The 23,667-nt window shown below is 48.6% G+C and overlaps 7 non-coding genes across 7 annotated transcripts; all 7 read right to left on the bottom strand.

Moving 5' to 3' along the window:
* Window positions 1-7,059: 7,059 nt before the first annotated feature.
* Window positions 7,060-7,142, bottom strand: trnal-uaa (transfer RNA leucine (anticodon UAA)). Its single transcript has one exon. It is a non-coding gene; the product is annotated as a tRNA-Leu (tRNA).
* Window positions 7,143-9,796: 2,654 nt separating this feature from the next.
* trnal-uaa (transfer RNA leucine (anticodon UAA)) lies at window positions 9,797-9,879 on the bottom strand. Its single transcript has one exon. It is a non-coding gene; the product is annotated as a tRNA-Leu (tRNA).
* A 2,660-nt stretch (window positions 9,880-12,539) lies between these two features.
* Window positions 12,540-12,622, bottom strand: trnal-uaa (transfer RNA leucine (anticodon UAA)). The gene has a single exon. It is a non-coding gene; the product is annotated as a tRNA-Leu (tRNA).
* Window positions 12,623-15,277: 2,655 nt separating this feature from the next.
* Window positions 15,278-15,360, bottom strand: trnal-uaa (transfer RNA leucine (anticodon UAA)). The gene has a single exon. It is a non-coding gene; the product is annotated as a tRNA-Leu (tRNA).
* A 2,655-nt stretch (window positions 15,361-18,015) lies between these two features.
* trnal-uaa (transfer RNA leucine (anticodon UAA)) lies at window positions 18,016-18,098 on the bottom strand. Its single transcript has one exon. It is a non-coding gene; the product is annotated as a tRNA-Leu (tRNA).
* A 2,655-nt stretch (window positions 18,099-20,753) lies between these two features.
* On the bottom strand, window positions 20,754-20,836 carry trnal-uaa (transfer RNA leucine (anticodon UAA)). Its single transcript has one exon. It is a non-coding gene; the product is annotated as a tRNA-Leu (tRNA).
* A 2,655-nt stretch (window positions 20,837-23,491) lies between these two features.
* trnal-uaa (transfer RNA leucine (anticodon UAA)) lies at window positions 23,492-23,574 on the bottom strand. The gene has a single exon. It is a non-coding gene; the product is annotated as a tRNA-Leu (tRNA).
* Between the last annotated feature and the right edge of the window lie 93 nt (window positions 23,575-23,667).

Raw genomic sequence — 23,667 nt, 5'->3', positions numbered from 1 at the left:
CGCCCTCTGTTTCAGCCCCTCTGTTTCTCGCCCTTTGTTTCAGCCCCTCTGTTTCGCGCTCTTTGTTTCAGCCCCTCTGTTTCAGCCCCTCTGTTTCTCGCCCTCTGATTCAGTCCCTCTGGTTCAGCCCCTCTGTTTCAGCCCCTCTGATTCAGTCCCTCTGTTTCAGCTCCTCCGGTTCTGCCCCTCTGTTTCTCGCCCACTGTTTCTCACCCTCTGTTTCTCGCCCTCTGTTTCAGCCCCTCTGTTTCTCGCCCTCTGTTTCAGCCCCTCTGTTTTAGCCCCTCTGTTTCAGCCCCTCTGTTTCAGCCCCACTCTTTCAACCCCTCTCTTTCTCGCCCCCTTTGTCAGCCCCTCAGTTTCAGCCCCTCTGTTTCAACCCCTCTGTTTCTCGCTCTCTGTTTCAGCCCCTCTGATTCAGCCCCTCTGTTTCAGCCCCTCTGATTCAGACCCTCTGTTTCAGCCCCTCTGTTTCAGCCCCTCTGGTTCAGCCCCTCTGTTTCAGCCCCTCTGTTTCTCGCCCTCTGTTTCTCACCCTCTGTTTCTCGCCCTCTGTTTCAGCCCCTCTGTTTCAGCCCCTCTGTTTCTCGCCCACTGTTTCAGCCCCTCTGTTTCGCGCTCTCTGTTTCAGCCCCTCTGTTTCAGCCCCTCTGTTTCTCCCCCTCTGTTTCTGCCCCTCTGTTTCTCGCCCTCTGTTTCAGCCCCTCTGTTTATCGCCCTCTGTTTCAGCCCCGCTGATTCAGACACTCTGTTTCAGCCCCTCTGAATCAGCCCCTCTGATTCAGCCCCTCTGTTTCAGCCCCTCTGTTTCAGCCGCTCTGTTTCTCGCCCTCTGTTTCAGCCCCTCTGTTTCTCACCCTCTGTTTCAGCCCCTCTGTTCCAGCCCCTCTGTTTCTCTCCCTCTGTTTCAGCCCCTCTGTTTCTCGCCCTCAGTTTCAGCCCCTCTGATTCAGCCCCTCTGTTTCTCGCCCTCTGTTTCTGCCCCTCTGTTTCAGCCCCTCTGTTTCAGCCCCTCTGTTTCTCGCCCTCTGTTTCAGCCCCCCCTGATTAAGCCCCTCTGTTTCTTGCCCTCTGTTTCAGCCCTTCTGAATCAGCTCCTCTGTTTCAGCACCTCTGTTTCAGCCCCTCTGTTTCAGCCCCTCTGTTTCTCGCCCTCTGTTTCTCACCCTCTGTTTCTCCCCCTCTGTTTCAGCCCCTCTGTTTTTCGCCCTCTGTTTCAGCCCCTCTGTTTCTCGCCCTCTGTATCAGCCCCTCTGTTTCTCGCCCTCTGTTTCTCGCCCTCTGTTTCAGCCCCTCTGTTTCTCGCCCTGTGTTTAAGCCCCTCTGGTTCGCGCTCTCTGTTTCAGCCCCTCTGTTGCAGCCCCTCTGTTTCTCGCCCTCTGTTTCTGCCCCTCTGTTTCGCGCCCTCTGTTTCAGACCCTCTGTTTCAGACCCTCTGTTTCAGACCCTCTGTTTCAGACTCTCTGTTTCTCGCCCTCTGTTTCAGCCCCTCTGTTTCAGACCCTCTGTTTCAGCCCCTCTGTTTCAGACCCTCTGTTTCGCGCCCTCTGTTTCGCGCCCTCTGTTTCTCGCCCTCTGTTTCAGCCCCTCTGTTTCAGACCCTCTGTTTCAGACCCTCTGTTTCAGACCCTCTGTTTCTCGCCCTCTGTTTCTCGCCCTCTGTTTCAGCCCCTCTGTTTCTCGCCCTCTGTTTCAGCCCCTCTGTTTCAGCCCCTCTGTTTCAGACCCTCTGTTTCTCGCCGTCTCTTTCGGCCCCTCTGTTTCTCGCCCTCTGTTTCGGCCCCTCTGTTTCGCGCCCTCTGTTTCAGAACCTCTGTTTCAGACCCTCTGTTTCTCGCCCTCTGTTTCAGCCCCTCTGTTTCAGACCCTCTGTTTCTCGCCCTCTTTTTCAGCCCCTCTGTTTCAGACCCTCACTTTCGCGCCCTCTGTTTCAGCCCCTCTGTTTCAGCCCCTCTGTTTCAGCCCCTCCGTTTCTCGCCCTCTGTTTCAACCCCTCTGTTTCAGACCCTCAGTTACAGCCCCTCTGTTTCAGCCCCTCTGTTTCAGACCCTCTGTTTCTCGCCCTCTGTTTCAGCCCCTCTGTTTCAGACCCTCTGTTTCAGCCCCTCTGTTTCAGACCCTCTGTTTCTCGCCCTCTGTTTCGCGCCCTCTGTTTCGCGCCCTCTGTTTCAGCCCCTCTGTTTCAGACCCTCTGTTTCAGACCCTCTGTTTCAGACCCTCTGTTTCTCGCCCTCTGTTTCTCGCCCTCTGTTTCAGACCCTCTGTTTCTCGCCCTCTGTTTCAGCCCCTCTGTTTCAGCCCCTCTGTTTCAGCCCCTCTGTTTCAGACCCTCTGTTTCTCGCCGTCTGTTTCGGCCCCTCTGTTTCTCGCCCTCTGTTTCGGCCCCTCTGTTTCGCGCCCTCTGTTTCAGAACCTCTGTTTCAGACCCTCTGTTTCTCGCCCTCTTTTTCAGCCCCTCTGTTTCAGACCCTCAGTTTCGCGCCCTCTGTTTCAGCCCCTCTGTTTCAGCCCCTCTGTTTCAGCCCCTCCGTTTCTCGCCCTCTGTTTCAACCCCTCTGTTTCAGACCCTCTGTTACAGCCCCTCTGTTTCAGCCCCTCTGTTTCAGACCCTCTGTTTCTCGCCCTCTGTTTCGCGCCCTCTGTTTCGCGCCCTCTGTTTCAGCCCCTCTTTTTCAGACCCTCTGTTTCAGACCCTCTGTTTCAGACCCTCTGTTTCTCGCCCTCTGTTTCGGCCCCTCTGTTTCAGAACCTCTGTTTCGCGCGCTCTGTTTCGCGCCCTCTGTTTCAGACCCTGTGTTTCAGACCCTCTGTTTCTCGCCCTCTGTTTCAGCCCCTCTGTTTCTCGCCCTCTGTTTCAGCCCCTCTGTTTCAGACCCTCTGTTTCAGCCCCTCTGTTTCAGCACCTCTGTTTCAGACCCTCTGTTTCAGACCCTCTGTTTCTCGCCGTCTGTTTCGGCCCCTCTGTTTCTCACCCTCTGTTTCGGCCCCTCTGTTTTGCGCCCTCTGTTTCAGACCCTCTGTTTCAGACCCTCTGTTTCAGACCCTCTGTTTCTCGCCCTCTGTTTCAGCCCCTCTGTTTCAGACCCTCTGTTTCTCGCCTTCTGTTTCAGCCCCTCTGTTTCAGACCATCTGTTTCGCGCCCTCTGTTTCGCGCCCTTTGTTTCAGACCATCTGTTTCAGACCCAGTGTTTCTCGCCCTCTGTTTCAGCCCCTCTGTTACTCGCCCTCTGTTTCAGCCCCTCTGTTTCAGACCCTCTGTTTCAGACCCTCTGTTTCTCGCCCTCTATTTCGCGCCCGCTGTTTCAGCCACATTGTTTCAGCCCCTCTGGTTCAGCCCCTCTGTTTCAGCCACTCTGTTTCAGCCCCTCTGTTTCTCGCCCTCTGTTTCTCGCCCTCTGTTTCACGCCCTCTGTTTCAGACCCTCTGTTTCAGACCCTCTGTTTCCCGCCCTCTGTTTCAGCCCCTCTGTTTCAGACTCTCTGTTTCAGACCCTCTGTTTCGCGCCCTCTGTATCAGACCTTCTGTTTCGCGCCCTCTGTTTCGGCCCCTCGGTTTCAGCCCCTCTGTTTCAGCCCCTCTGTTTCTCGCCCTCTGTTTCTCGATTTCTGTTTCGCGCCCTCTTTTTCAGACCCTCTGTTTCAGCCCTTCTGTTTCAGCCCCTCTGTTTCAGCCCCTCTGTTTCTTGCCCTCTGTTTCAGCCCCTCTGCTTCAGACCCTCTGTTTCAGCCCCCCTGTTTCAGCCCCTCTGTTTCAGACCCTCTGTTACTCGCCCACAGTTTCGCGCCCTCTGTTTCGCGCCCTCTGTTTCAGCCCCTCTGTTTCAGACCCTCTCTTTCAGACCCTCTGATTCTCGCCCTCTGTTTCGGCACCTCTGTTTCTCGCCATCTGTTTCGGCCCCTCTGTTTTTCGCCCTCTGTTTCCGACCCTCTGTTTCTCGCCCTCTGTTTCAGCCCCTCAGTTTCAGCCCCTCTGATTCAGCCCCTCTGTTTCAGCCCCTCTGTTTCAGCCCCTCTGGTTCAGCCCCTCTGTTTCTCGCCCTCTGTTTCTCGCACTCTGTTTCGCGCCCTCTGTTTCAGCCCCTCAGTTTCAGCCCCTCTGTTTCGCGCCCTCTGTTTCAGACCTTCTGTTTCGCGCCCTCTGTTTCGGCCCCTCGGTTTCAGCCCCTCTGTTTCAGCCCCTCTGTTTCTCGCCCTCTGTTTCTCGACCTCTGTTTCGCGCCCTCTGTTTCAGACCCTCTGTTTCAGCCCTTCTGTTTCAGCCCCTCTGTTTCTTGCCCTCTGTTTCAGCCCCTCTGCTTCAGACCCTCTGTTTCAGCCCCCCTGTTTCAGCCCCTCTGTTTCAGACCCTCTGTTACTCGCCCACTGTTTCGCGCCCTCTGTTTCGCGCCCTCTGTTTCAGCCCCTCTGTTTCAGACCCTCTCTTTCAGACCCTCTGATTCTCGCCCTCTGTTTCGGCACCTCTGTTTCTCGCCATCTGTTTCGGCCCCTCTGTTTTTCGCCCTCTGTTTCAGACCCTCTGTTTCTCGCCCTCTGTTTCATGCCCTCGGTTTCAGCCCCTCTGATTCAGCCCCTCTTATTCAGCCCCTCTGTTTCAGCCCCTCTGGTTCAGCCCCTCTGTTTCTCGCCCTCTGTTTCTCGCACTCTGTTTCGCGCCCTCTGTTTCAGCCCCTCTGTTTCAGCCCCTCTGTTTCTCGCCCTCTGTTTCAGCCCCTCTGATTCAGCCCCTCTGTTCAGCCCCTCTGATTCAGCCCCTCTGTTTCAGCCCCTCTGTTTCAGCCCCTCTGGTTCAGCCCCTCTGTTTCAGCCCCTCTGTTTCTCGCCCTCTGTTTCTCACCGTCTGTTTCTCGCCCTCTGTTTCAGCCCCTCTGCTTTTCGCCCTCTGTTTCAGCCCCTCTGTTTCTCGCCCTCTGTATCAGCCCCTCTGTTTCAGCCCTCTGTTTCAGCCCCTCTGTTTCAGCCCCTCTGTTTCTCGCCCTCTGTTTCTCGCCCTCTGTTTCAGCCCCTCTGTTTCTCGCCCACTGTTTCAGCCCCTCTGTTTCGCGCTCTCTGTTTCAGCCCCTCTGTTTCTCGCCCTCTGTTTCGGCCCCTCTGTTTCTCGCCCTCTATTTCAGCCCCGCTGATTCAGACACTCTGTTTCAGCCCCTCTGAATCAGCCCCTCTTAAGTACTTTGTTTCACAACAGCGATGAAATGACAGTCTCCATTCGGTTCCAGTAAAAACTCAACTCGCCTGGAACGTAAAGCAACAGTAGAGCTGCGGGAGGCGAACACGATCATGACAGCACAGACACTTCGCCAAATTCGGCACTTTCCCACAGCACAGTTAATTGCCCGGGAAGCAAACCCATTTCGCTTCTGTTTTAAACACAAACGCAGCAGGCGTCGAAACAGCATTTCAACCAGCTGCGCGGTTTGAGAAGGATCAGCAGAAACGACAGCGGTGGGATTAGAACCCACGCCTCTGTCATAGACTGGAGCTCTCTGTCGATTCCTCCGTCTCACTTCCAACGTGGCTTCGATCTCGGGGCGCACCTTAATACTAGCGACGCTGTGAAAGCATAGGTCCAGAGGTTCCTCTGAGAGTGTAATTTCTTTCATTGCTGTTGCTGATTGAATGAGCCACTTCCGTGCGAACTGCTCCAAAACATGATTCAGGGCCTCTGGTGCCAACTCTCGTACGTTGAATAACGACAGACAGCTTCCAAATGAGGTCTTTCAGAGACGACTTTGGGGGTACATTTGACAGACAGACTAGTTCAGGAATCCGTGGTGCGCTGTGATACCAGAGCATCAGCTTCTTCCCGGGCAAACCTGCGCAAGGAATGCAAATGCGGTGCTGCTTTTCATGGAAGGATCAGAAGGCGGGAACTACACTCTCAAACAGAATGGCATATGATCAGAACCAGGTTGGAGAAAAACTTGACAATGCTTTGCACAGTAATTAAATGGAGTTGCAATACATTTCACTACGAGAGCAGATTTGTTCAAGCACTGAAAGTTGAAGACATTCTACTTTTCACCTTTCTGTTTCCAATCGCTCGTTGTTTAATGGGACTTGTTTAATTTTGGCTTTGTGCTGAGCATGGACGAGATACACCGAAGTATCTGTTTCCACGCGGTGTGCCCTAATAACGTTGTGTTGCTTACACCGGCATTAAAGGATCACTTTTTAGCGGAGCTTGCCGTCGCAGTCTGCGGCACAATCATATAGCCTGTTCGACTGCTCACGGTAACGGTAGCATTGTGAATCGCTGCAGAAACGAACGACTTCCTTGCTTTTGCTCCGACTGACCATACTCTGGGAAATTTTCCCAGATTCTCAGTTGAGGATTTTTGCAGCTGGAAGTTACCTCAGAAACCCTGTTAACTCGTAATTTATTGAGAGAATCGCAAAACGGAAAGCATTTCACACGGAACACAAACAAAACTGGCAAACCAAATGTATTTCCAGACACAGCGAGCATGAATGCTAAATGTGAGACATGCCGGGGACATGAGCCATAAAGTAATCTCACAACTAACAACAGGGCAATTCCAAACTACTCTTTCAAACATACTGGAGCCTGAGTGCACCACCACTTCCCGGACAATGCTGAAAAGAGAGAAAGAAAGAACATAATAAGAATGGGCCATAAAAAGTGAATTTCACCAATCACAGTCTCGGCTTGATTACCTTTCCCTTCCGATGTCTCCAGGACGGAGATGAAGGAAATGGGAGAAATTCAATCGAAATTCATTGGAACGATTTTTTCATTGGCCAGAAAACCAAATAACGACGAGTCGAGTCACCGTAGTACTTTGTTTCACAACAGCGATGAAATAACAGTCTCCATTCGGTTCCAGTAAAAACTCAACTCGCCTGGAACGTAAAGCAACAGTAGAGCTGCGGGAGGCGAACACGATCATGACAGCACAGACACTTCGCCAAATTCGGCACTTTCCCGCACCACAGTTAATTGCCCGGGAAGCAAACCCATTTCGCTTCTGTTTTAAACAGAAACGCAGCAGGGGTCGAAACAGCATTTCAACCAGCTGCACGGTAGGAGAAGGATCAGCAGAAATGGCAGCGGTGGGATTCGAACCCACGCCTCTGTCAGAGACTGGAGCTTAAATCCAGCGCCTTAGACCGCTAGGCCACACTACCAGCCAGCCATTAGCGTGGCCCATTTTCTTGCACTTCCAATTGTGCTCCTGCAAAACAACAGATGCAAAGTCACGTTAAAAGGGTTCCATGATCCCTCTCCGACTCGCACAGCTGCTGGGATGTGCCCGGCTACAATGACAATTTCGCAGCAGATAATGATACCCATCAATCCAGACAAAAATCAATGGAAAGCTGAGTCGATCTTCTCAGACTCTTTTCAGCTCCAAATGCATCTGTGAGTGCGTGAGAACACACGATCGGTTATGATTTGGTCAAATTACCATGAGCTGCTTGACATGACTGCAATTTCGATTCTTGCATTGATAAATGATTTCACCCATTGCTCGAAACAGGACAACTTTCACGTTTACACGGAACATGAAACACACCGGACTACAGGGAAAATGCACAAAGCTGAGCAGCCCGTGTTCCAAATCATAACGTGCAGCATAGGTTCAGTCACTGTGTCTGTCTTGCAGAATAAGAGTCCCAAAGAATGTTCTCCACCCTAAAACCGGAGGTAGCATTACAATCCGAGAACGACAGATCACATTGCGAGGATGCTCTGACCTCGGAGCCAATTCGAGATGCCACATTCCTTGCCTTTTTGCCTGAACCGTGCAATTCGCTGCAGAGATGTTCACACCTGGATATGAGCCACATGGATACCAACTGAGTTGGAAACCTGTGTGGGAATCGAAAGGAAGCGACACAATAAAGTTTGCTAAATTCCATGGTGCTTTTAAGAAATGCAGTCTCTGTTCACCTCAATCTAAAAGGCAGTTTCTGAACATAGTCAGAGAAGTCAAAAGGGAATTACCTCACCCCACCCCACTCTCCGGAAGAGGTGCTACCTGCCCTTGAGTGCTTTTTGTTCTCGATGTGAAGAGCTCTCACGCCTGAGTCACCTTCACGTCTCTGGTTGCTGAGCCAATCACAAAGAAGGAATTTCACCAGAGCAGCTACTGCCTCACTTCCCCACTCGCCCTCCCCGTTTACATTTTCCTGCTCGTCAGTGATTTAAAGAAATCCAAATGGATGCGATGTCATTCTGTAGCCTCTCTGTCGATTCCTCCGTCTCACTTCCAACGTGGCTTCGATCTCGGGGCGCACCTTAATACTAGCGACGCTGTGAAAGCATAGGTCCAGAGGTTCCTCTGAGAGTGTAATTTCTTTCATTGCTGTTGCTGATTGAATGAGCCACTTTCGTGCGAACTGCTCCAAAACATGATTCAGGACCTCTGGTGCCAACTGTCGTACGTTGAATAACGAAAGACAGCTTCCAAATGAGGTCTTTCAGAGACGATTTTGGGGGTACATTTGACAGACAGACTAGTTCAGGAATCCGTGGTGCGCTGTGATACCAGAGCATCAGCTTCTTCCCTGTCTTTGAACCGGGCAAACCTGCGCAAGGAATGCAAATGCGGTGCTGCTTTTCATGGAAGGATCAGAAGGCGGGAACTACACTCTCAAACAGAATGGCATATGATCAGAACCAGGTTGGAGAAAAACTTGACAATGCTTTGCACAGTAATTAAATGGAGTTGCATTACATTTCACTACGAGAGCAGATTTGTTCAAGCACTGAAAGTTGAAGCCATTCTACTTTTCACCTTTCTGTTTCCAATCGCTCGTTGTTTAATGGGACTTGTTTAATTTTGGCTTTGTGCTGAGCATGGACGTGATACACCGAAGTATCTGTTTCAACGCGGTGTGCCCTAATAACGTTGTGTTGCTTACACCGGCATTAAAGGATCACTTTTTAGCGGAGCTTGCCGTCGCAGTCTGCGGCACAATCATATAGCCTGTTCGACTGCTCACGGGAACGGTAGCATTGTGAATCGCTGCAGAAACGAACGACTTCCTTGCTTTTGCTCCGACTGACCATACTCTGGGAAACTTTCCCAGATTCTCAGTTGAGGATTTTTGCAGCTGGAAGTTACCTCAGAAACCCTGTTAACTCGTAATTTATTGAGAGAATCGCAAAACGGAAAGCATTTCACACGGAACACAAACAAAACTGGCAAACCAAATGTATTTCCAGACACAGCGAGCATGAATGCTAAATGTGAGACATGCCGGGGACATGAGCCATAAAGTAATATCACAACTAACAACAGGGCAATTCCAAACTACTCTTTCAAACATACTGGAGCCTGAGTGCACCACCACTTCCCGGACAATGCTGAAAAGAGAGAAAGAAAGAACATAATAAGAATGGGCCATAAAAAGTGAATTTCACCAATCACAGTCTCGGCTTGATTACCTTTCCCTTCCGATGTCTCCAGGACGGAGATGAAGGAAATGGGAGAAATTCAATCGAAATTCATTGGAACGATTTTTTCATTGGCCAGAAAACCAAATAACGACGAGTCGAGTCACCGTAGTACTTTGTTTCACAACAGCGATGAAATAACAGTCTCCATTCGGTTCCAGTAAAAACTCAACTCGCCTGGAACGTAAAGCAACAGTAGAGCTGCGGGAGGTGAACACGATCATGACAGCACAGACACTTCACCAAATTCGGCACTTTCCCACACCACAGTTAATTGCCCGGGAAGCAAACCCATTTCGCTTCTGTTTTAAACAGAAACGCAGCAGGGGTCGAAACAGCATTTCAACCAGCTGCGCGGTGGGAGAAGGATAAGAAGAAATGGCAGCGGTGGGACTCGAACCCACGTCACTGTCAGAGACTGGAGCTTAAATCCAGCGCCTTTGACCGCTCGGCCACACTACCAGCCAGCCAATAGCATAGCGCTGCCCATTTTCTTGCACTTCCAATTGTGCTCCTGCATAACAACAGATGCAAAGTCACGTGAAAAGGGTTCCATGATCCCTCTCCGACTCGCACAGCTGCTGGTGTGTGCCCGGCTACAATGACAATTTCGCAGCAGATAATGATACCCCTTCAATCCAGACAAAAATCAATGGTAAGCTGAGTCGATCTTCTCAGACTCTTTTCAGCTACAAATGCATCTGTGAGTGCGTGAGAACACACGATCGGTTATGATTTGGTCAAATTACCATGAGCTGCTTGACATGACTGCAATTTCGATTCTTGCATTGATCAATGATTTCACCCATTGCTCGAAACAGGACAACTTTCACGTTTACACGGAACATGAAACACACCGGACTACAGGGAAAATGCACAAAGCTGAGCAGCCCGTGTTCCAAATCATAACGTGCAGCATAGGTTCAGTCACTGTGTCTGTCTTGCAGAATAAGAGTCCCAAAGAATGTTCTCCACCCTAAAACCGGAGGTAGCATTACAATCCGAGAACGACAGATCACATTGCGAGGATGCTCTGACCTCGGAGCCAATTCGAGATGCCACTTTCCTTGCCTTTTTGCCTTAACCGTGCATTTCGCTGCAGAGATGTTCACACCTGGATATGAGCCACATGGATACCAACTGAGTTGGAAACCTGTGTGGGAATCGAAAGGAAGCGACACAATAAAGTTTGCTAAATTCCATGGTGCTTTTAAGAAATGCAGTCTCTGTTCACCTCAATCTAAAAGGCAGTTTCTGAACATAGTCAGAGAAGTCAAAAGGGAATTACCTCACCCCACCCCACTCTCCGGAAGAGGTGCTAACTGCCCTTGAGTGCTTTTTGTTCTCGACGTGAAGAGCTCTCACGCCTGAGTCACCTTCACGTCTCTGGTTGCTGAGCGAATTACAAAGAAGGAATTTCACCAGAGCTGCTACTGCCTCACTTCCCCACTCGCCCTCCCCGTTTACATTTTCCTGCTCGTCAGTGATTTAAAGAAATCCAAATGGATGCGATGTCATTCTGTAGCCTCTCTGTCGATTCCTCCGTCTCACTTCCAACGTGGCTTCGATCTCGGGGCGCACCTTAATACTAGCGACGCTGTGAAAGCATAGGTCCAGAGGTTCCTCTGAGAGTGTAATTTCTTTCATTGCTGTTGCTGATTGAATGAGCCACTTCCGTGCGCACTGCTCCAAAACATGATTCAGGACCTCTGGTGCCAACTCTCGTACGTTGAATAACGACAGACAGCTTCCAAATGAGGTCTTTCAGAGACGACTTTGGGGTTACATTTGACAGACAGACTAGTTCAGGAATCCGTGGTGCGCTGTGATACCAGAGCATCAGCTTCTTCCCTGTCTTTGAACCGGGCAAACCTGCGCAAGGAATGCAAATGCGGTGCTGCTTTTCATGGAAGGATCAGAAGGCGGGAACTACACTCTCAAACAGAATGGCATATGATCAGAACCAGGTTGGAGAAAAACTTGACAATGCTTTGCACAGTAATTAAATGGAGTTGCATTACATTTCACTACGAGAGCAGATTTGTTCAAGCACTGAAAGTTGAAGCCATTCTACTTTTCACCTTTCTGTTTCCAATCGCTCGTTGTTTAATGGGACTTGTTTAATTTTGGCTTTGTGCTGAGCATGGACGAGATACACCGAAGTATCTGTTTCCACGCGGTGTGCCCTAATAACGTTGTGTTGCTTACACCGGCATTAAAGGATCACCTTTTAGCGGAGCTTGCCGTCGCAGTCTGCGGCACAATCATATAGCCTGTTCGACTGCTCACGGGAACGGTAGCATTGTGAATCGCTGCAGAAACGAACGACTTCCTTACTTTTGCTCCGACTGACCATACTCTGGGAAATTTTCCCAGATTCTCAGTTGAGGATTTTTGCAGCTGGAAGTTACCTCAGAAACCCTGTTAACTCGTAATTTATTGAGAGAATCGCAAAACGGAAAGCATTTCACACGGAACACAAACAAAACTGGCAAACCAAATGTATTTCCAGACACAGCGAGCATGAATGCTAAATGTGAGACATGCCGGGGACATGAGCCATAAAGTAATCTCACAACTAACAACAGGGCAATTCCAAACTACTCTTTCAAACATACAGGAGCCTGAGTGCACCTCCACTTCCCGGACAATGCTGAAAAGAGAGATAGAAAGAACATAATAAGAATGGGCCATAAAAAGTGAATTTCACCAATCACAGTCTCGGCTAGATTACCTTTCCCTTCCGATGTCTCCAGGATGGAGATGAAGGAAATGTGAGAAATTCAATCGAAATTCATTGGAACGATTTTTTCATTGGCCAGAAAACCAAATAACGACGAGTCGAGTCACCGTAGTACTTTGTTTCACAACAGCGATGAAATAACAGTCTCCATTCGGTTCCAGTAAAAACTCAACTCGCCTGGAACGTAAAGCAACAGTAGAGCTGCGGGAGGCGAACACGATCATGACAGCACAGACACTTCGCCAAATTCGGCACTTACCCACACCACAGTTAATTGCCCGGGAAGCAAACCCATTTCGCTTCTGTTATAAACAGAAACGCAGCAGGGGTCGAAACAGCATTTCAACCAGCTGCGCGGTGGGAGAAGGATCAGCAGAAATGGCAGCGGTGGGATTCGAACCCACGCCTCTGTCAGAGACTGGAGCTTAAATCCAGCGCCTTAGACCGCTCGGCCACACTACCAGCCAGCTGTCAGCGGTGCCCATTTTCTTGCACTTCCAATTGTGCTCCTGCATAACAACCGATGCAAAGTCACGTGAAAAGGGTTCCATGATCCCTCTCCGACTCGCACAGCTGCTGGGGTGTGCCCGGCTACAATGACAATTTCGCAGCAGATAATGATACCCCTTCAATCCAGACAAAAATCAATGGTAAGCTGAGTCGATCTTCTCAGACTCTTTTCAGCTACAAATGCATCTGTGAGTGCGTGAGAACACACGATCGGTTATGATTTGGTCAAATTACCATGAGCTGCTTGACATGACTGCAATTTCGATTCTTGCATTGATAAATGATTTCACCCATTGCTCGAAACAGGACAACTTTCACGTTTACACGGAACATGAAACACACCGGACTACAGGGAAAATGCACAAAGCTGAGCAGCCCGTGTTCCAAATCATAACGTGCAGCATAGGTTCAGTCACTGTGTCTGTCTTGCAGAATAAGAGTCCCAAAGAATGTTCTCCACCCTAAAACCGGAGGTAGCATTACAATCCGAGAACGACAGATCACATTGCGAGGATGCTCTGACCTCGGAGCCAATTCGAGATGCCACTTTCCTTGCCTTTTTGCCTTAACCGTGCAATTCGCTGCAGAGATGTTCACACCTGGATATGAGCCACATGGATACCAACTGAGTTGGAAACCTGTGTGGGAATCGAAAGGAAGCGACACAATAAAGTTTGCTAAATTCCATGGTGCTTTTAAGAAATGCAGTCTCTGTTCACCTCAATCTAAAAGGCAGTTTCTGAACATAGTCAGAGAAGTCAAAAGGGAATTACCTCACCCCACCCCACTCTCCGGAAGAGGTGCTAACTGCCCTTGAGTGCTTTTTGTTCTCGACGTGAAGAGCTCTCACGCCTGAGTCACCTTCACGTCTCTGGTTGCTGAGCCAATCACAAAGAAGGAATTTCACCAGAGCTGCTACTGCCTCACTTCCCCACTCGCCCTCCCCGTTTACATTTTCCTGCTCGTCAGTGATTTAAAGAAATCCAAATGGATGCGATGTCATTCTGTAGCCTCTCTGTCGATTCCTCCGTCTCACTTCCAACGTGGCTTCGATCTCGGGGCGCACCTTAATACTAGCGACGCTGTGAAAGCATAGGTCCAGAGGTTCCTCTGAGAGTGTAATTTCTTTCATTGCTGTTGCTGATTGAATGAGCCACTTCCGTGCGCACTGCTCCAAAACATGATTCAGGACCTCTGGTGCCAACTCTCGTACGTTGAATAACGACAGACAGCTTCCAAATGAGGTCTTTCAGAGACGACTTTGGGGTTACATTTGACAGACAGACTAGTTCAGGAATCCGTGGTGCGCTGTGATACCAGAGCATCAGCTTCTTCCCTGTCTTTGAACCGGGCAAACCTGCGCAAGGAATGCAAATGCGGTGCTGCTTTTCATGGAAGGATCAGAAGGCGGGAACTACACTCTCAAACAGAATGGCATATGATCAGAACCAGGTTGGAGAAAAACTTGACAATGCTTTGCACAGTAATTAAATGGAGTTGCATTACATTTCACTACGAGAGCAGATTTGTTCAAGCACTGAAAGTTGAAGCCATTCTACTTTTCACCTTTCTGTTTCCAATCGCTCGTTGTTTAATGGGACTTGTTTAATTTTGGCTTTGTGCTGAGCATGGACGAGATACACCGAAGTATCTGTTTCCACGCGGTGTGCCCTAATAACGTTGTGTTGCTTACACCGGCATTAAAGGATCACCTTTTAGCGGAGCTTGCCGTCGCAGTCTGCGGCACAATCATATAGCCTGTTCGACTGCTCACGGGAACGGTAGCATTGTGAATCGCTGCAGAAACGAACGACTTCCTTACTTTTGCTCCGACTGACCATACTCTGGGAAATTTTCCCAGATTCTCAGTTGAGGATTTTTGCAGCTGGAAGTTACCTCAGAAACCCTGTTAACTCGTAATTTATTGAGAGAATCGCAAAACGGAAAGCATTTCACACGGAACACAAACAAAACTGGCAAACCAAATGTATTTCCAGACACAGCGAGCATGAATACTAAATGTGAGACATGCCGGGGACATGAGCCATAAAGTAATCTCACAACTAACAACAGGGCAATTCCAAACTACTCTTTCAAACATACAGGAGCCTGAGTGCACCACCACTTCCCGGACAATGCTGAAAAGAGAGATAGAAAGAACATAATAAGAATGGGCCATAAAAAGTGAATTTCACCAATCACAGTCTCGGCTAGATTACCTTTCCCTTCCGATGTCTCCAGGACGGAGATGAAGGAAATGGGAGAAATTCAATCGAAATTCATTGGAACGATTTTTTCATTGGCCAGAAAACCAAATAACGACGAGTCGAGTCACCGTAGTACTTTGTTTCACAACAGCGATGAAATAACAGTCTCCATTCGGTTCCAGTAAAAACTCAACTCGCCTGGAACGTAAAGCAACAGTAGAGCTGCGGGAGGCGAACACGATCATGACAGCACAGACACTTCGCCAAATTCGGCACTTACCCACACCACAGTTAATTGCCCGGGAAGCAATCCCATTTCGCTTCTGTTTTAAACAGAAACGCAGCAGGGGTCGAAACAGCATTTCAACCAGCTGCGCGGTGGGAGAAGGATCAGCAGAAATGGCAGCGGTGGGATTCGAACCCACGCCTCTGTCAGAGACTGGAGCTTAAATCCAGCGCCTTAGACCGCTCGGCCACACTACCAGCCAGCCGTCAGCGGTGCCCATTTTCTTGCACTTCCAATTGTGCTCCTGCATAACAACCGATGCAAAGTCACGTGAAAAGGGTTCCATGATCCCTCTCCGACTCGCACAGCTGCTGGGGTGTGCCCGGCTACAATGACAATTTCGCAGCAGATAATGATACCCCTTCAATCCAGACAAAAATCAATGGTAAGCTGAGTCGATCTTCTCAGACTCTTTTCAGCTACAAATGCATCTGTGAGTGCGTGAGAACACACGATCGGTTATGATTTGGTCAAATTACCATGAGCTGCTTGACATGACTGCAATTTCGATTCTTGCATTGATAAATGATTTCACCCATTGCTCGAAACAGGACAACTTTCACGTTTACACGGAACATGAAACACACCGGACTACAGGGAAAATGCACAAAGCTGAGCAGCCCGTGTTCCAAATCATAACGTGCAGCATAGGTTCAGTCACTGTGTCTGTCTTGCAGAATAAGAGTCCCAAAGAATGTTCTCCACCCTAAAACCGGAGGTAGCATTACAATCCGAGAACGACAGATCACATTGCGAGGATGCTCTGACCTCGGAGCCAATTCGAGATGCCACTTTCCTTGCCTTTTTGCCTTAACCGTGCAATTCGCTGCAGAGATGTTCACACCTGGATATGAGCCACATGGATACCAACTGAGTTGGAAACCTGTGTGGGAATCGAAAGGAAGCGACACAATAAAGTTTGATAAATTCCATGGTGCTTTTAAGAAATGCAGTCTCTGTTCACCTCAATCTAAAAGGCAGTTTCTGAACATAGTCAGAGAAGTCAAAAGGGAATTACCTCACCCCACCCCACTCTCCGGAAGAGGTGCTAACTGCCCTTGAGTGCTTTTTGTTCTCGACGTGAAGAGCTCTCACGCCTGAGTCACCTTCACGTCTCTGGTTGCTGAGCCAATCACAAAGAAGGAATTTCACCAGAGCTGCTACTGCCTCACTTCCCCACTCGCCCTCCCCGTTTACATTTTCCTGCTCGTCAGTGATTTAAAGAAATCCAAATGGATGCGATGTCATTCTGTAGCCTCTCTGTCGATTCCTCCGTCTCACTTCCAACGTGGCTTCGATCTCGGGGCGCACCTTAATACTAGCGACGCTGTGAAAGCATAGGTCCAGAGGTTCCTCTGAGAGTGTAATTTCTTTCATTGCTGTTGCTGATTGAATGAGCCACTTCCGTGCGCACTGCTCCAAAACATGATTCAGGACCTCTGGTGCCAACTCTCGTACGTTGAATAACGACAGACAGCTTCCAAATGAGGTCTTTCAGAGACGACTTTGGGGTTACATTTGACAGACAGACTAGTTCAGGAATCCGTGGTGCGCTGTGATACCAGAGCATCAGCTTCTTCCCTGTCTTTGAACCGGGCAAACCTGCGCAAGGAATGCAAATGCGGTGCTGCTTTTCATGGAAGGATCAGAAGGCGGGAACTACACTCTCAAACAGAATGGCATATGATCAGAACCAGGTTGGAGAAAAACTTGACAATGCTTTGCACAGTAATTAAATGGAGTTGCATTACATTTCACTACGAGAGCAGATTTGTTCAAGCACTGAAAGTTGAAGCCATTCTACTTTTCACCTTTCTGTTTCCAATCGCTCGTTGTTTAATGGGACTTGTTTAATTTTGGCTTTGTGCTGAGCATGGACGAGATACACCGAAGTATCTGTTTCCACGCGGTGTGCCCTAATAACGTTGTGTTGCTTACACCGGCATTAAAGGATCACCTTTTAGCGGAGCTTGCCGTCGCAGTCTGCGGCACAATCATATAGCCTGTTCGACTGCTCACGGGAACGGTAGCATTGTGAATCGCTGCAGAAACGAACGACTTCCTTACTTTTGCTCCGACTGACCATACTCTGGGAAATTTTCCCAGATTCTCAGTTGAGGATTTTTGCAGCTGGAAGTTACCTCAGAAACCCTGTTAACTCGTAATTTATTGAGAGAATCGCAAAACGGAAAGCATTTCACACGGAACACAAACAAAACTGGCAAACCAAATGTATTTCCAGACACAGCGAGCATGAATACTAAATGTGAGACATGCCGGGGACATGAGCCATAAAGTAATCTCACAACTAACAACAGGGCAATTCCAAACTACTCTTTCAAACATACAGGAGCCTGAGTGCACCACCACTTCCCGGACAATGCTGAAAAGAGAGATAGAAAGAACATAATAAGAATGGGCCATAAAAAGTGAATTTCACCAATCACAGTCTCGGCTAGATTACCTTTCCCTTCCGATGTCTCCAGGACGGAGATGAAGGAAATGGGAGAAATTCAATCGAAATTCATTGGAACGATTTTTTCATTGGCCAGAAAACCAAATAACGACGAGTCGAGTCACCGTAGTACTTTGTTTCACAACAGCGATGAAATAACAGTCTCCATTCGGTTCCAGTAAAAACTCAACTCGCCTGGAACGTAAAGCAACAGTAGAGCTGCGGGAGGCGAACACGATCATGACAGCACAGACACTTCGCCAAATTCGGCACTTACCCACACCACAGTTAATTGCCCGGGAAGCAAACCCATTTCGCTTCTGTTTTAAACAGAAACGCAGCAGGGGTCGAAACAGCATTTCAACCAGCTGCGCGGTGGGAGAAGGATCAGCAGAAATGGCAGCGGTGGGATTCGAACCCACGCCTCGGTTAGAGACTGGAGCTTAAATCCAGCGCCTTAGACCGCTCGGCCACACTACCAGCCAGCCGTCAGCGGTGCCCATTTTCTTGCACTTCCAATTGTGCTCCTGCATAACAACCGATGCAAAGTCACGTGAAAAGGGTTCCATGATCCCTCTCCGACTCGCACAGCTGCTGGGGTGTGCCCGGCTACAATGACAATTTCGCAGCAGATAATGATACCCCTTCAATCCAGACAAAAATCAATGGTAAGCTGAGTCGATCTTCTCAGACTCTTTTCAGCTACAAATGCATCTGTGAGTGCGTGAGAACACACGATCGGTTATGATTTGGTCAAATTACCATGAGCTGCTTGACATGACTGCAATTTCGATTCTTGCATTGATAAATGATTTCACCCATTGCTCGAAACAGGACAACTTTCACGTTTACACGGAACATGAAACACACCGGACTACAGGGAAAATGCACAAAGCTGAGCAGCCCGTGTTCCAAATCATAACGTGCAGCATAGGTTCAGTCACTGTGTCTGTCTTGCAGAATAAGAGTCCCAAAGAATGTTCTCCACCCTAAAACCGGAGGTAGCATTACAATCCGAGAACGACAGATCACATTGCGAGGATGCTCTGACCTCGGAGCCAATTCGAGATGCCACTTTCCTTGCCTTTTTGCCTTAACCGTGCAATTCGCTGCAGAGATGTTCACACCTGGATATGAGCCACATGGATACCAACTGAGTTGGAAACCTGTGTGGGAATCGAAAGGAAGCGACACAATAAAGTTTGCTAAATTCCATGGTGCTTTTAAGAAATGCAGTCTCTGTTCACCTCAATCTAAAAGGCAGTTTCTGAACATAGTCAGAGAAGTCAAAAGGGAATTACCTCACCCCACCCCACTCTCCGGAAGAGGTGCTAACTGCCCTTGAGTGCTTTTTGTTCTCGACGTGAAGAGCTCTCACGCCTGAGTCACCTTCACGTCTCTGGTTGCTGAGCCAATCACAAAGAAGGAATTTCACCAGAGCTGCTACTGCCTCACTTCCCCACTCGCCCTCCCCGTTTACATTTTCCTGCTCGTCAGTGATTTAAAGAAATCCAAATGGATGCGATGTCATTCTGTAGCCTCTCTGTCGATTCCTCCGTCTCACTTCCAACGTGGCTTCGATCTCGGGGCGCACCTTAATACTAGCGACGCTGTGAAAGCATAGGTCCAGAGGTTCCTCTGAGAGTGTAATTTCTTTCATTGCTGTTGCTGATTGAATGAGCCACTTCCGTGCGCACTGCTCCAAAACATGATTCAGGACCTCTGGTGCCAACTCTCGTACGTTGAATAACGACAGACAGCTTCCAAATGAGGTCTTTCAGAGACGACTTTGGGGTTACATTTGACAGACAGACTAGTTCAGGAATCCGTGGTGCGCTGTGATACCAGAGCATCAGCTTCTTCCCTGTCTTTGAACCGGGCAAACCTGCGCAAGGAATGCAAATGCGGTGCTGCTTTTCTTGGAAGGATCAGAAGGCGGGAACTACACTCTCAAACAGAATGGCATATGATCAGAACCAGGTTGGAGAAAAACTTGACAATGCTTTGCACAGTAATTAAATGGAGTTGCATTACATTTCACTACGAGAGCAGATTTGTTCAAGCACTGAAAGTTGAAGCCATTCTACTTTTCACCTTTCTGTTTCCAATCGCTCGTTGTTTAATGGGACTTGTTTAATTTTGGCTTTGTGCTGAGCATGGACGAGATACACCGAAGTATCTGTTTCCACGCGGTGTGCCCTAATAACGTTGTGTTGCTTACACCGGCATTAAAGGATCACCTTTTAGCGGAGCTTGCCGTCGCAGTCTGCGGCACAATCATATAGCCTGTTCGACTGCTCACGGGAACGGTAGCATTGTGAATCGCTGCAGAAACGAACGACTTCCTTACTTTTGCTCCGACTGACCATACTCTGGGAAATTTTCCCAGATTCTCAGTTGAGGATTTTTGCAGCTGGAAGTTACCTCAGAAACCCTGTTAACTCGTAATTTATTGAGAGAATCGCAAAACGGAAAGCATTTCACACGGAACACAAACAAAACTGGCAAACCAAATGTATTTCCAGACACAGCGAGCATGAATACTAAATGTGAGACATGCCGGGGACATGAGCCATAAAGTAATCTCACAACTAACAACAGGGCAATTCCAAACTACTCTTTCAAACATACAGGAGCCTGAGTGCACCACCACTTCCCGGACAATGCTGAAAAGAGAGATAGAAAGAACATAATAAGAATGGGCCATAAAAAGTGAATTTCACCAATCACAGTCTCGGCTAGATTACCTTTCCCTTCCGATGTCTCCAGGACGGAGATGAAGGAAATGGGAGAAATTCAATCGAAATTCATTGGAACGATTTTTTCATTGGCCAGAAAACCAAATAACGACGAGTCGAGTCACCGTAGTACTTTGTTTCACAACAGCGATGAAATAACAGTCTCCATTCGGTTCCAGTAAAAACTCAACTCGCCTGGAACGTAAAGCAACAGTAGAGCTGCGGGAGGCGAACACGATCATGACAGCACAGACACTTCGCCAAATTCGGCACTTACCCACACCACAGTTAATTGCCCGGGAAGCAATCCCATTTCGCTTCTGTTTTAAACAGAAACGCAGCAGGGGTCGAAACAGCATTTCAACCAGCTGCGCGGTGGGAGAAGGATCAGCAGAAATGGCAGCGGTGGGATTCGAACCCACGCCTCTGTCAGAGACTGGAGCTTAAATCCAGCGCCTTAGACCGCTCGGCCACACTACCAGCCAGCCGTCAGCGGTGCCCATTTTCTTGCACTTCCAATTGTGCTCCTGCATAACAACCGATGCAAAGTCACGTGAAAAGGGTTCCATGATCCCTCTCCGACTCGCACAGCTGCTGGGGTGTGCCCGGCTACAATGACAATTTCGCAGCAGATAATGATACCCCTTCAATCCAGACAAAAATCAATGGTAAGCTGAGTCGATCTTCTCAGACTCTTTTCAGCTACAAATGCATCTGTGAGTGCGTGAGAACACACGATCGGTTATGATTTGGTCAAATTACCATGAGCTGCTTGACATGACTGCAATTTCGATTCTTGCATTGATAAATGATTTCACCCATTGCTCGAAACAGGACAACTTTCACGTTTACACGGAACATGAAACACACCGGACTACCGGGAAAATGCACAAAGCTGAGCAGCCCGTGTTCCAAATCATAACGTGCAGCATAGGTTCAGTCACTGTGTCTGTCTTGCAGAATAAGAGTCCCAAAGAATGTTCTCCACCCTAAAACCGGAGGTAGCATTACAATCCGAGAACGACAGATCACATTGCGAGGATGCTCTGACCTCGGAGCCAATTCGAGATGCCACTTTCCTTGCCTTTTTGCCTTAACCGTGCAATTCGCTGCAGAGATGTTCACACCTGGATATGAGCCACATGGATACCAACTGAGTTGGAAACCTGTGTGGGAATCGAAAGGAAGCGACACAATAAAGTTTGCTAAATTCCATGGTGCTTTTAAGAAATGCAGTCTCTGTTCACCTCAATCTAAAAGGCAGTTTCTGAACATAGTCAGAGAAGTCAAAAGGGAATTACCTCACCCCACCCCACTCTCCGGAAGAGGTGCTAACTGCCCTTGAGTGCTTTTTGTTCTCGACGTGAAGAGCTCTCACGCCTGAGTCACCTTCACGTCTCTGGTTGCTGAGCCAATCACAAAGAAGGAATTTCACCAGAGCTGCTACTGCCTCACTTCCCCACTCGCCCTCTCCGTTTACATTTTCCTGCTCGTCAGTGATTTAAAGAAATCCAAATGGATGCGATGTCATTCTGTAGCCTCTCTGTCGATTCCTCCGTCTCACTTCCAACGTGGCTTCGATCTCGGGGCGCACCTTAATACTAGCGACGCTGTGAAAGCATAGGTCCAGAGGTTCCTCTGAGAGTGTAATTTCTTTCATTGCTGTTGCTGATTGAATGAGCCACTTCCGTGCGCACTGCTCCAAAACATGATTCAGGACCTCTGGTGCCAACTCTCGTACGTTGAATAACGACAGACAGCTTCCAAATGAGGTCTTTCAGAGACGACTTTGGGGTTACATTTGACAGACAGACTAGTTCAGGAATCCGTGGTGCGCTGTGATACCAGAGCATCAGCTTCTTCCCTGTCTTTGAACCGGGCAAACCTGCGCAAGGAATGCAAATGCGGTGCTGCTTTTCATGGAAGGATCAGAAGGCGGGAACTACACTCTCAAACAGAATGGCATATGATCAGAACCAGGTTGGAGAAAAACTTGACAATGCTTTGCACAGTAATTAAATGGAGTTGCATTACATTTCACTACGAGAGCAGATTTGTTCAAGCACTGAAAGTTGAAGCCATTCTACTTTTCACCTTTCTGTTTCCAATCGCTCGTTGTTTAATGGGACTTGTTTAATTTTGGCTTTGTGCTGAGCATGGACGAGATACACCGAAGTATCTGTTTCCACGCGGTGTGCCCTAATAACGTTGTGTTGCTTACACCGGCATTAAAGGATCACCTTTTAGCGGAGCTTGCCGTCGCAGTCTGCGGCACAATCATATAGCCTGTTCGACTGCTCACGGGAACGGTAGCATTGTGAATCGCTGCAGAAACGAACGACTTCCTTACTTTTGCTCCGACTGACCATACTCTGGGAAATTTTCCCAGATTCTCAGTTGAGGATTTTTGCAGCTGGAAGTTACCTCAGAAACCCTGTTAACTCGTAATTTATTGAGAGAATCGCAAAACGGAAAGCATTTCACACGGAACACAAACAAAACTGGCAAACCAAATGTATTTCCAGACACAGCGAGCATGAATACTAAATGTGAGACATGCCGGGGACATGAGCCATAAAGTAATCTCACAACTAACAACAGGGCAATTCCAAACTACTCTTTCAAACATACAGGAGCCTGAGTGCACCACCACTTCCCGGACAATGCTGAAAAGAGAGATAGAAAGAACATAATAAGAATGGGCCATAAAAAGTGAATTTCACCAATCACAGTCTCGGCTAGATTACCTTTCCCTTCCGATGTCTCCAGGACGGAGATGAAGGAAATGGGAGAAATTCAATCGAAATTCATTGGAACGATTTTTTCATTGGCCAGAAAACCAAATAACGACGAGTCGAGTCACCATAGTACTTTGTTTCACAACAGCGATGAAATAACAGTCTCCATTCGGTTCCAGTAAAAACTCAACTCGCCTGGAACGTAAAGCAACAGTAGAGCTGCGGGAGGCGAACACGATCATGACAGCACAGACACTTCGCCAAATTCGGCACTTACCCACACCACAGTTAATTGCCCGGGAAGCAAACCCATTTCGCTTCTGTTTTAAACAGAAACGCAGCAGGGGTCGAAACAGCATTTCAACCAGCTGCGCGGTGGGAGAAGGATCAGCAGAAATGGCAGCGGTGGGATTCGAACCCACGCCTCTGTCAGAGACTGGAGCTTAAATCCAGCGCCTTAGACCGCTCGGCCACACTACCAGCCAGCCGTCAGCGGTGCCCATTTTCTTGCACTTCCAATTGTGCTCCTGCATAACAACCGATGCAAAGTCACGTGAAAAGGGTTCCATGATC

The sequence above is a fragment of the Chiloscyllium punctatum genome, chromosome 41 (genome assembly GCF_047496795.1).
Source record: "Chiloscyllium punctatum isolate Juve2018m chromosome 41, sChiPun1.3, whole genome shotgun sequence".
NCBI classification, from domain to species: domain Eukaryota; kingdom Metazoa; phylum Chordata; class Chondrichthyes; order Orectolobiformes; family Hemiscylliidae; genus Chiloscyllium; species Chiloscyllium punctatum.
The sequence above is the reverse complement of the archived record's forward strand: the minus strand, read 5'-3'. Positions and strand labels throughout refer to the sequence as shown.